The sequence below is a fragment of the Apodemus sylvaticus genome, chromosome 15 (genome assembly GCF_947179515.1).
Source record: "Apodemus sylvaticus chromosome 15, mApoSyl1.1, whole genome shotgun sequence".
NCBI classification, from domain to species: Eukaryota; Metazoa; Chordata; class Mammalia; order Rodentia; family Muridae; genus Apodemus; species Apodemus sylvaticus.
The window spans coordinates 40,842,038-40,851,521 of NC_067486.1; the positions used below are offsets into that span (position 1 = coordinate 40,842,038).

General features: G+C 41.9%; 1 non-coding gene across 1 annotated transcript; it reads left to right on the plus strand.

Annotated features, from left to right (window-relative positions):
- Positions 1-2,832: 2,832 nt before the first annotated feature.
- Positions 2,833-2,961, plus strand: LOC127666388 (small nucleolar RNA SNORA17). Its single transcript, XR_007973605.1, has one exon. It is a non-coding gene; the product is annotated as a small nucleolar RNA SNORA17 (small nucleolar RNA).
- Positions 2,962-9,484: the final 6,523 nt, after the last annotated feature.

Genomic DNA, 9,484 nt, shown 5'->3' on the forward strand with positions numbered 1-9,484 from the left:
TCCTGTAAACAGTCACCAAACCCCAAAATTATTATGGATGACAAGAAGTGCATGCTAAAAGGAGCCTGTTATGGTTGTGTCCAGAGGGTCCCTGCCTGAGCCTTACAGATACAGAGGCAGATGCTAGCAGCCAACCATTGGACTGAGCCTGGGGTCCCCAATGGAGGAATTGGAGCAAGGACTGGAGTTGAATGGATTTGCAGACCCATGGGAAGAACAATGATGTTGGCCACCCAGATGCCCCAGGGCTCCCAGAGACTAAGCCATCAACCAAGCAGTACACTTGGTTTCAGCCAAAAGTATGTCAGAGGAATGCCTTGTTGGGCATCAGTAGGAGGAGAGTTTCTTGGTCCTATGAAGGCTCAATAAATACCCCAGCGTGGGGAAATCGAAGGGAGGTAGGTGTGAGTGGGTTGGGTGGTGGGCCATATTCTTAGAAGCAGGGGGTGGGAGGATGGGTTGGGGGGGTTTTCTGGGAAGGGGTAAACCAGGAAAGGGTATAACATTTGAAATGTAAATGAAGAATATATTCCATAAAAATAATTTTAAAAAAAAGAAAAGAAAATTAGAGATGAAAAGGGAAACATAACAAAATCCAGAGAGTCATGGGAACATATTTTTAAAATCTGTGCTTCACCAAGCTGGAAAATCGGAAAGAAATGGACAATTTTCTCAATGTCACCGTGTACCAAAGTTAAATCATGATCAGATAAGCAATTTAAACCAAATTATAATTAATCCCTAGTGAAAAATGAGCTGTAGCTAAACATAGCCCTACCCTCCCCAAAACAAAAGAAAAAGAAAAAAGAAAGGAAGAGAGGGGATAGATTGTTTTAGGGCAGAATTCCACTAGACCTTCAAAGTATAATTAATGTCAATACTTCTCAAATTATTCCACAAAATTGAAACAGCGGCAACATTGTCCAGTTCATTTTATGAAGCCACTGTCACCCTGATACACAAAGACCCAACAAAGGTAATTACAACACAATTTCCCTTATGGATACATATACAAAAATTCTCAATAATATACTTGCAAATAAATCCAAGAATGCATCAAAAAGATTATCTACCATGATCCAGAGATGAAAAATGGTTCAACATATGTAAATGAATAAATGTAATTCACCATATAAACAAACTGAAAAACAAAAGACATGATCATCTCATTGGATTCAGAAAAGGCCTTTGAAAAAAACAAATGCCTCTTCATCATAAAAGTCTTAGAGAGATTACGGATACAAGGGACATTCCTCAACATAATAAATGCAATTGATAGCAAGCCTATAGCCAAAAATCAACTTAAATGGAGAGAAACTCAAAGTAAGTCCACTAAAATCATGAACAAGACAAAGCTCTTCACTCTCTCCATACCTATTCAGTATATATAGTACTTAAGACTTCACTGGAGCTAGACAACAGAAGGCTATCAAGGCTATACAGATTGAAAAGGAAGAAGTCAGAGTATCTTTATTTGCAGAAGATAAGATAGTATACGTAAGTGACCCTAGAAATTCATAAGCAAACTCCTACAGCAGATAAAAAACATTTTACAAAGTAGCTAGAAACAATATTAACTCACAAAAATCAGTAGTACTTCCTTCTATGTACAAATGACAAATGAACAGTGAGAAAATGAGTGAAACACACCTTTCACAATATAATGTACAATATATTGGAGTATCTCCAACCAAGCAATTGAAATTCTTGTGTGATTTAAAAAAATACTTAAGGACACTGATGGAAAAAATAAAGATGTCAGAAGATTAAAAGATCTCATGTGCTAATATATCAGTAGGATTAATATTGTAAAAATTGCCATCTTACCAAAAGTAATTACAGACCTAGCGCAATCCCCATCAAAATTTCAGCACAATTCTGGGGGGAAAAATTTCACATTCATATAAGGTGACAAAAAACTCAGGACAGTTAAAACAATGCTGAACAATAGAGATCTGCTGGAGGTATCACTAGCCCCAGTTTCAAACTGTACTGCAGAACTATAATAATAAAAGCAGCATGGTTTTGACGTAAAAACTGACGCATTGATCAGTGGAATCTAATTGGAAACCCAGACATAAATTCACACACATTAGGCATCTGAAATGTGAGAAAGAAGCCAGAAATCTACATTGGGTGAAAAGGGACAGCATCTTCAACAAATGGTGCTGGTCAAAGAGAGCATGTGCATGAAGGACAACTCAAATAGATCCACAGTCATCACCCTGCATAAGACTCAACTCCAGATAGATCAAAGACCTTAACATAAAACAAGATGTAGCAAACCTAATAGAAGAGAGAGTGGAGAATAACCTTGAACTCTTAGGCATAAGAAAAGACTTGCTAAACGGAATACTATTAACATAGGCACTAAGATCAACAATTACTAGATGGGATCTCATAAAACTGAAGTTTCTCTCTATGACAAAGGTCATCATTCCAATAAGGCAGCAACCCACAGGGTGGGAAAAGATTTGTTCCAACTACACATCTGATAAAAGAATGTCCAAAAATACATAAAGAATGCAAAAAAAACTATATATCAACAAAAAAATAACCCAATTTTAAGTGGGGTGCAGATATACACAGAAAAGCCTCAAAAAGAAACACAAATAGCTGAAAAGCACTTGAAGAAATGGTCGACATCCTTAGTCAGCAAGGAATGCACAGCAAAACTACTTTGAGATTTGAACTTACATGCATCAGAATAAATAAGATGAATAAAACGAATAACAGTTTATGCTGTAAACATGTGGAGCAAGGGGAACACTCCTCCATTACTGGTGAGGTTGCAAACTTTTACAGCCAATCTAGAAATCAGTGCTGTACCTACCTGTCCCTAGAGGCTTCGTTGTGGCTGCTATGTCACGTGTGCATCAGTAGGTGGCAGAGAGGAGAGAGGCTATGTCTACACTTAGTGTTCTGACCTGTGAACGTCTGAAAGATTAGTAGCTTAATGCTCCCCGATAAAAGCAAGCCAGAGACAACCGCCAGCCCGCTGCTGTGCAGGCGGACGGGCTCCAGAAGAACCATTTCGGTAACCTCAGTCCCTGGGCAGGAGTGAGCCCCAGATACGGGCCCGAGATAATCCCTGCCTGGTGTCATAATGCACAAGCAGGGCATAGCATTCCTGAGACCACTCCTGAGATGGTCCCATACATTCAGAGACCCCGCCTACCACTAAAAGGAGCAAGTAGGTAAGTGGTGGAGAAATAAAACAGGAAGAAACAGAAGTACGTGGACACAATGACCTGGAGACTCAAAGGGAATGAGGATCATCCTGATGTAAAATAGCTGAAGGTGCTACCTGGGTCTACGGATGCACCCTGGCCTATGCTGCCACCAGGAGCCACATCTGGTCCATGGCCCCGCAACAGCACGGGTCTGTTACCACCAAAGGCCAGGAAGACGCCCCTGGTCTTGGCTGCTGCCTGGAGAACACATTAATGTCGGAGGACTGTGAAGAACTGTCCCCAGCCGTCACCTGGGCATCGTGGGAAGGCTGGCTCTGCAAGCCTGATAGCAGGAGGCCTGATCTTGCTGGTAGCTAGCTGCGGTGGGGAGAGGAGAGAGCGCTCCCCGCACCCCACAAGGCATTGTGGGACTTGAAGGTAGCCAGTCCTGAGGGTGTGAGTGTGAGAGAGCTGGCCCTGCCACTCATCTCCTGCATGGTGGCATGGATGGGGGAAAGATACCTTCTTCCTTCCACGCCATCTGTGGTCCTGAGAGCAGGAGAGCCGCCCTGTCCCTCACCAGATGAAGCACTCGAGAGCAGCAGGCCCTGCATCTTGCCTAAGGCCACACGCAGTAGCGCTGAGCGGAGGGCAGGTGCATGGGAAAGCTGGCCCTGCAACTTGTCTATCATGTGGCAGCATGGGCAAGAGAGAGATACGCCATCCCCGACTCTCACCCCTTACGGTTTATAGCACTCAGGAGAGCTGGCCCTGGCGTCATTAAATCAGGAGAGCTGATCCAGTCCCTCACCTGCTGCAGCACTCAGGAGAGCAGGCCCTACACTGCACACTTTAACTGGGCAGTGCTGCAGAATTTTCCCTGTCCAATCACTTTAGGGCAGTGGGAAGCCTGTGATTGGACAGGAAGAGGGAGGCGGAGCTAGGCGTTAGAGTGAGGTCTCCGGAGGAAAGCACGCGGTGTTATCAAAAGGTTAGAATATTTGGGTTAAAGCTTTATCATTATCAAATGGCTCTGAAATTATTTCTTGGCATCTTGTAAATTGTGGTTTTATTGATACATAAATCTAATTGGTTAACAAGCTTTAAGAGTTTTGATTTACTTGGTTGCTGGAATGTGGGTCCGCCAGTTACTGAGTTTATGGCAGAGAGGGAGTTATCAGCTGGGATGGTGTGGGAGCTGGATGGAAGACAATAGCTCGGTGGGGAGAACACGCCTAGCAGGACTCCACTGGGACATGGTGTTGTGGCCTGGTGGGGCAGGAGAGATGGCAGGGTCTTTTTTAATATTTCCCGCAACAGGGCAGCACAGTGGAGCTGGCCCTGGATAAGGAGGCTGCAGATGAGCTATCCCGGAAGGCATGAATGGAGGAGAGCTGGCCCTGCCTTTGTGTGCTATGTGACGGCACGGATGAGAGAGAGATAGATGCCTTCGTTCCCTGCCCCGGTGGCCCAGTGATGTCTGTAAAGATGATATTTTACAGACAGAGGCGGAAAAGAAATGCCTCCTGGGAAGAACGGAACTCTCTGGAAGCTGTGGAAGCTGATCATCTCACCTGGCAATTTACTGTACTCTCTTACTTTCTGGCTATTTAAGATGGGCCCTTAGTTCTCAAGTAGCAGTCTGCCCTGACTTCCTCCTCCTTTTCTCTTCTCACCGGGATTCCTAAGGCCTGGCTGATAATCCAGTCTTTGAAGTCAACTCACTGACCGCCAACCCCCGTTTTAGAATTTCAGTGCCTTGCCTCATAGTTGTTTACATAATTACTACCTTCCAACCACATGCAGGTTTTTATGGCAGTGCATATGTATATGAGGATGGCTCGGGCACTCTGGTACTGAAAGCATTGATTTACTCAGGAAGTTTTGTTTCACAAGATAGAAGGCTAAATGTTAGATAAGGATTTCTCACAAGAACTTGTTGAGACCCAGGTGGTATAAGAAACTTCAAACTCTTTGAAGGTTTACTGTAAACTATGGGTGACTCTGTATTCTAATCAGGAAGTTTGATTGCATCTGTAAATTGATCTTCTGTATCTGTTACTTGAGAAACTTTGTTCCTGATGTTGCATTTCCTTGTACCAAATGGCTATGATAATTGTGCCTGCCCCACTGGCTACATCTTTTGAAATGGTAATACCTACTCTTCCTGTATAAAAATCCTTGTCTTATGGCCCCAAAAATACATTCAGTTCAAACCGCCTCTGTGTGTGCGTGGTTTGTTCTGTCTGTCATCTCAGCCGGACCTGTGCCTTCCTGGACCAGAGGACCCTGGATATCCCTAAGCAGACCCACGGTCTGTAACAGTTCCCTCCTTTGTCCCTTGGATCTGTGGCAAGTAGGAGATCTGGCACTGGGAGATCATGAGAGTGAGAGATCTGGCCCTGACTCTCCCTGGCGAAACACTTGGGAGCGCGGGTCTTGCACCTTGTCTGGGTATCAGGGTGGAGCTGACCCTGGCCGCAGGAGGTAGCTAGTGAGCCAGCCCTAAGGTCATGAAAGTAGAATAGCCAGCAGCTGACCAGCTCAGGTACTTCTCAGGCCCAGATCCAGGACTTTGAATTGGCTCACCCCAATGTCTATCCTACTGATGACTTGCTGGAGTACATGAAAAAGCCAGTCCTAACACCCAAAACTACAGTATCTCTATGACACAGGGCAATAACAGGATTTCTGAGGAGTCCTGGTGAGGTTCTAGTATTGATAGAGTAGCAGAAGCCAAAAGCTTTGTACCAGACCAAGGAGTCGTTGCAATGAACATTTGCAAGCCAAGTGTGGACAAAAGGGTGTATTGTGGGGTGCACTGTAACACACTACGGCATCCACATGGACTTTCTTTTTCTTTATTGGTGGTTGAGGTTACAAGGGTGGAGGATAGGTATGAGGGAAATGGGGAAATGAGTAGGATTGGGGTGCATGATGTGAAATTCACAAAAAACAATAAAAAGGTTTTTTTAAAAAAAACTGATAACAATCTTGTAGTTCCTCAGGAAGTTGGGAATTCATCTATCTCAAGATCGAGCTATCCCCCATTGGCCATATACCCAAAGGATAATTCATCCTGCCCATGGACACTTGATCACCCATGTTCATTGTAGGTCTATTCATAATAGCTAAAAATTGGAAACATTATATATATATATATATATATATATATATATATATATATATATATATATACATAAGAATGCATAAAGAAAATATAGCATTTTTACACATGGAAAATTACTCAGCCATGTTTTAAAAATGAAATTTGTAGGCAGATTGGTGGAACTAGAAATCATCCTGAGTAAAGTGTTTGGACAAAGAATGAAAAATATGACTTATATTTGCTTATATGTGGGTATTAGCTGTTAAATCAACAATTAGGCAGCTGCAACCAATAGAGGCACAGAGGTTAAGAATAGAGTAAGGAACTAGAGGGGTTATTAGATCTTAGGAAAGCAAAATAGAAGATATAGTTGTGGCTTAATGGGAGCACTAGAATGGAAGTATCAAGTGGGGGGGGGGAGTGATGAGGCAGGGAATATGGTGAGAGGCAGCTAAAATTAAAGGCCATTTGAGAGGTAGTATTGAAAACCTAATACAGTAAAAGTTCCCTGAAATATATACATATATAAAGGCGATCTAAATGAAAGTGCCAAATAATAGGGGAGAGAGAGTGCCAAGTGGCCATCTCTTGTGATGAAATGAAGCTTCTAGTACTGTTATTGGGTTACATATAGTGAAATTTTGGCCAAAGGGGTGCTATGAGAACCCATAATAACAGAAGCTGTTACCAACACAATAGCCTGTTATTGTCCACAAACCGATGGCATGGCTCCACTGCTGAAAATACCTTCACAACTCATCGGACATGGAGACGTCAGCCTGGCGCCTTTTCCTTCTGTTTGTCTTATTCTGTTCTGATAAGTTGGTCTTTATCTTATGTATTTTATTATTATCCCTTAGATGCCTGTTTGTTGTGTTGTTGCTGCTGTCCTAGTTGTTGTTGTTGTTGTTGTTGTTGTTGTTGTTGTTGTTTTGAGACAGGGTCTCTCTGGGTTGTTCTGACTGTCCTGGAACTCACCATGTAGACCAGGTTGTCCTTGAAGTCACAGAGATATGTCTGATTGTGCTGGGATCAAAGGCTTGCACAGCAAAGCAGCGCCTGTTTATTTTCTAATGAGGAACAGAAAGGAGTTGGACCCAGAACACAGAGGAAGAAGAGAGTAACTGGGTGTAGTCATAGGATGGGAAACTGTAATCGGGTATACTGAGAAAAGAAAATCGATTTTCAGTAAAAGGAAATGTTTTAATTTAAAAAAGAAAAATAGCAGAAGAGAGATGATTCAGGAATTCCACTCTGAAAGTAGAATACACACTTGTATGCAAGAAATGAGATCAGCAACTTATACAATATCTGCACACACATTACATTATGTGCAACTGCCAAGATATCCATAAATGTATGAACCCACAAAGACTGGAATATAAAAACAAAGCAGGGTTATTCAGTCTTCAAAAGAATATGGTCATTTGCACATTGTTTGTGAAGTTGAAGGACATTATGTTATGGACAGTGAGCAGTGTGAAGACAACTATATGTGCTTTGTAATTAGAACTTCTCTCCAACTCACTGGATAGAAAGACAAGCAATTACCAAGAACTGAAAGGCAGAAGCAGCTGGAGATATATTGGCCAAATGACACAAATTCTCAGGTCCGCAAAAATAATGTTATTTTCTTGTGCGTCCATGGTGATCATGTAACAATGTAGTATATATTTGGAAATTACTAAGAGATTTGATTTTGAACTTCTTCACCACAAAAAAAATTAATTATTGTAAATGTGTGAGGCAATAGGTATAATCATAAACTAGATTGAACCATTTCAAATGACACATACACTAAAACATAGCATACAGCATAAATATACTCAATTTTGTTGATTAAAGGATGTCTTAGTCAGGGTTTGTATTCCTGCACAAACATCATGACCAAGAAGCAAGCTGGGGAAGAAAGGGTTTATTCAGCTTACACGTCCACATTGCTGTTCATCACCAAGGAAGTCAGGAGTGGGACTCAAGCAGGTCAGGAAGCTGGAGCTGAGGTCAGCATGGTGAGGTCATGGAGGGATGTTTCTTACTGGCTTGCTTCTCCTGGCTTGCTCAGCTTGCTTTCTTATAGAACCCAGGACTACCAGCCCAGGGATGGCACCACCCACAAGGGGCCCTCTCACCTTTGATCACTAACTAAGAAAATGCCTTACAGCTGGATCTCATGGAGGCATTTCCTCAAGGCAGGCGCCTTTCTCTGTGATAACTCCAGCTTGTGTCAAGTTGACACACGAACCCAGCCAGTAAAAAAAGGCAAATACATAAAATTATCATAATCCAAATAACAATGATTATCCACATCTAATACGATAATCCACATCCCAAATAAAACACTGATAATCTGAACAATCATGGGAAAGGGAGTCTCTCCCAACATTTGACCCCCTGCTTCTTCTCCCTCCTCTCGTGCCGTACCTCTTGTTCTTCTGCACACCTTTACCACCCTTAATTGTACAATTGATTCTCCTCCCTTTGTACTTTATACGCAGATTAGTGGGAAGAGTAAATAAGAGAAAATCAGATAAATGGAAACTAATTTCCAGACCCTCAGATTGTTAAGTGTTGGGCATTCGCTTTAATCTCTTGGTCTAAAAGGATACAGTGTTTCAATTCACTATGTCCACACTGTTGAGAACACTGGGTTTCCCAGGCTGAAATCTGGTATCAATACCAAGTAAATCTGCTTAGAATTAGTTTAAATATTTAAATCATTTTCTACTAAGGAAATGAATATTGCTATTGATCTCTTTCTAGAAATGTTCTCTTAAATGATCAAGAGGAGCAGCTTTTATTTCTGGATCTAATTTCAAAGCTGGCATCCTTTAGGCAAACTGCTGGTCTCTTCAGGAAAATCCAGGTGAGAAACAAGGTAACTCTTTTTATTACAAATATTAACTTTTAAAGCATGTATTTTCGACGTGTTCTGTAAGTTTTGCCCTTACACTTCTATGTTGGGGTGGATAGGATCTTTGAAGTCCTCCTTTGCATTGCAGAGTAGTAAGCATGAGACCAAAGAGCAGCCCTCTGCCTTTGACAAGGCTAGACATACCAAAGATGGATGAGCAAATTTGTAGTAATGGGATACATCACAGAGGCTTGGAGTTTTGTTTTTGTTTTTGTTTTGTTTTGTTTTGACTACATGATTTCCACCACTACAAATTAAATGAAATTGTTTATTACGATCTACAATGAGATA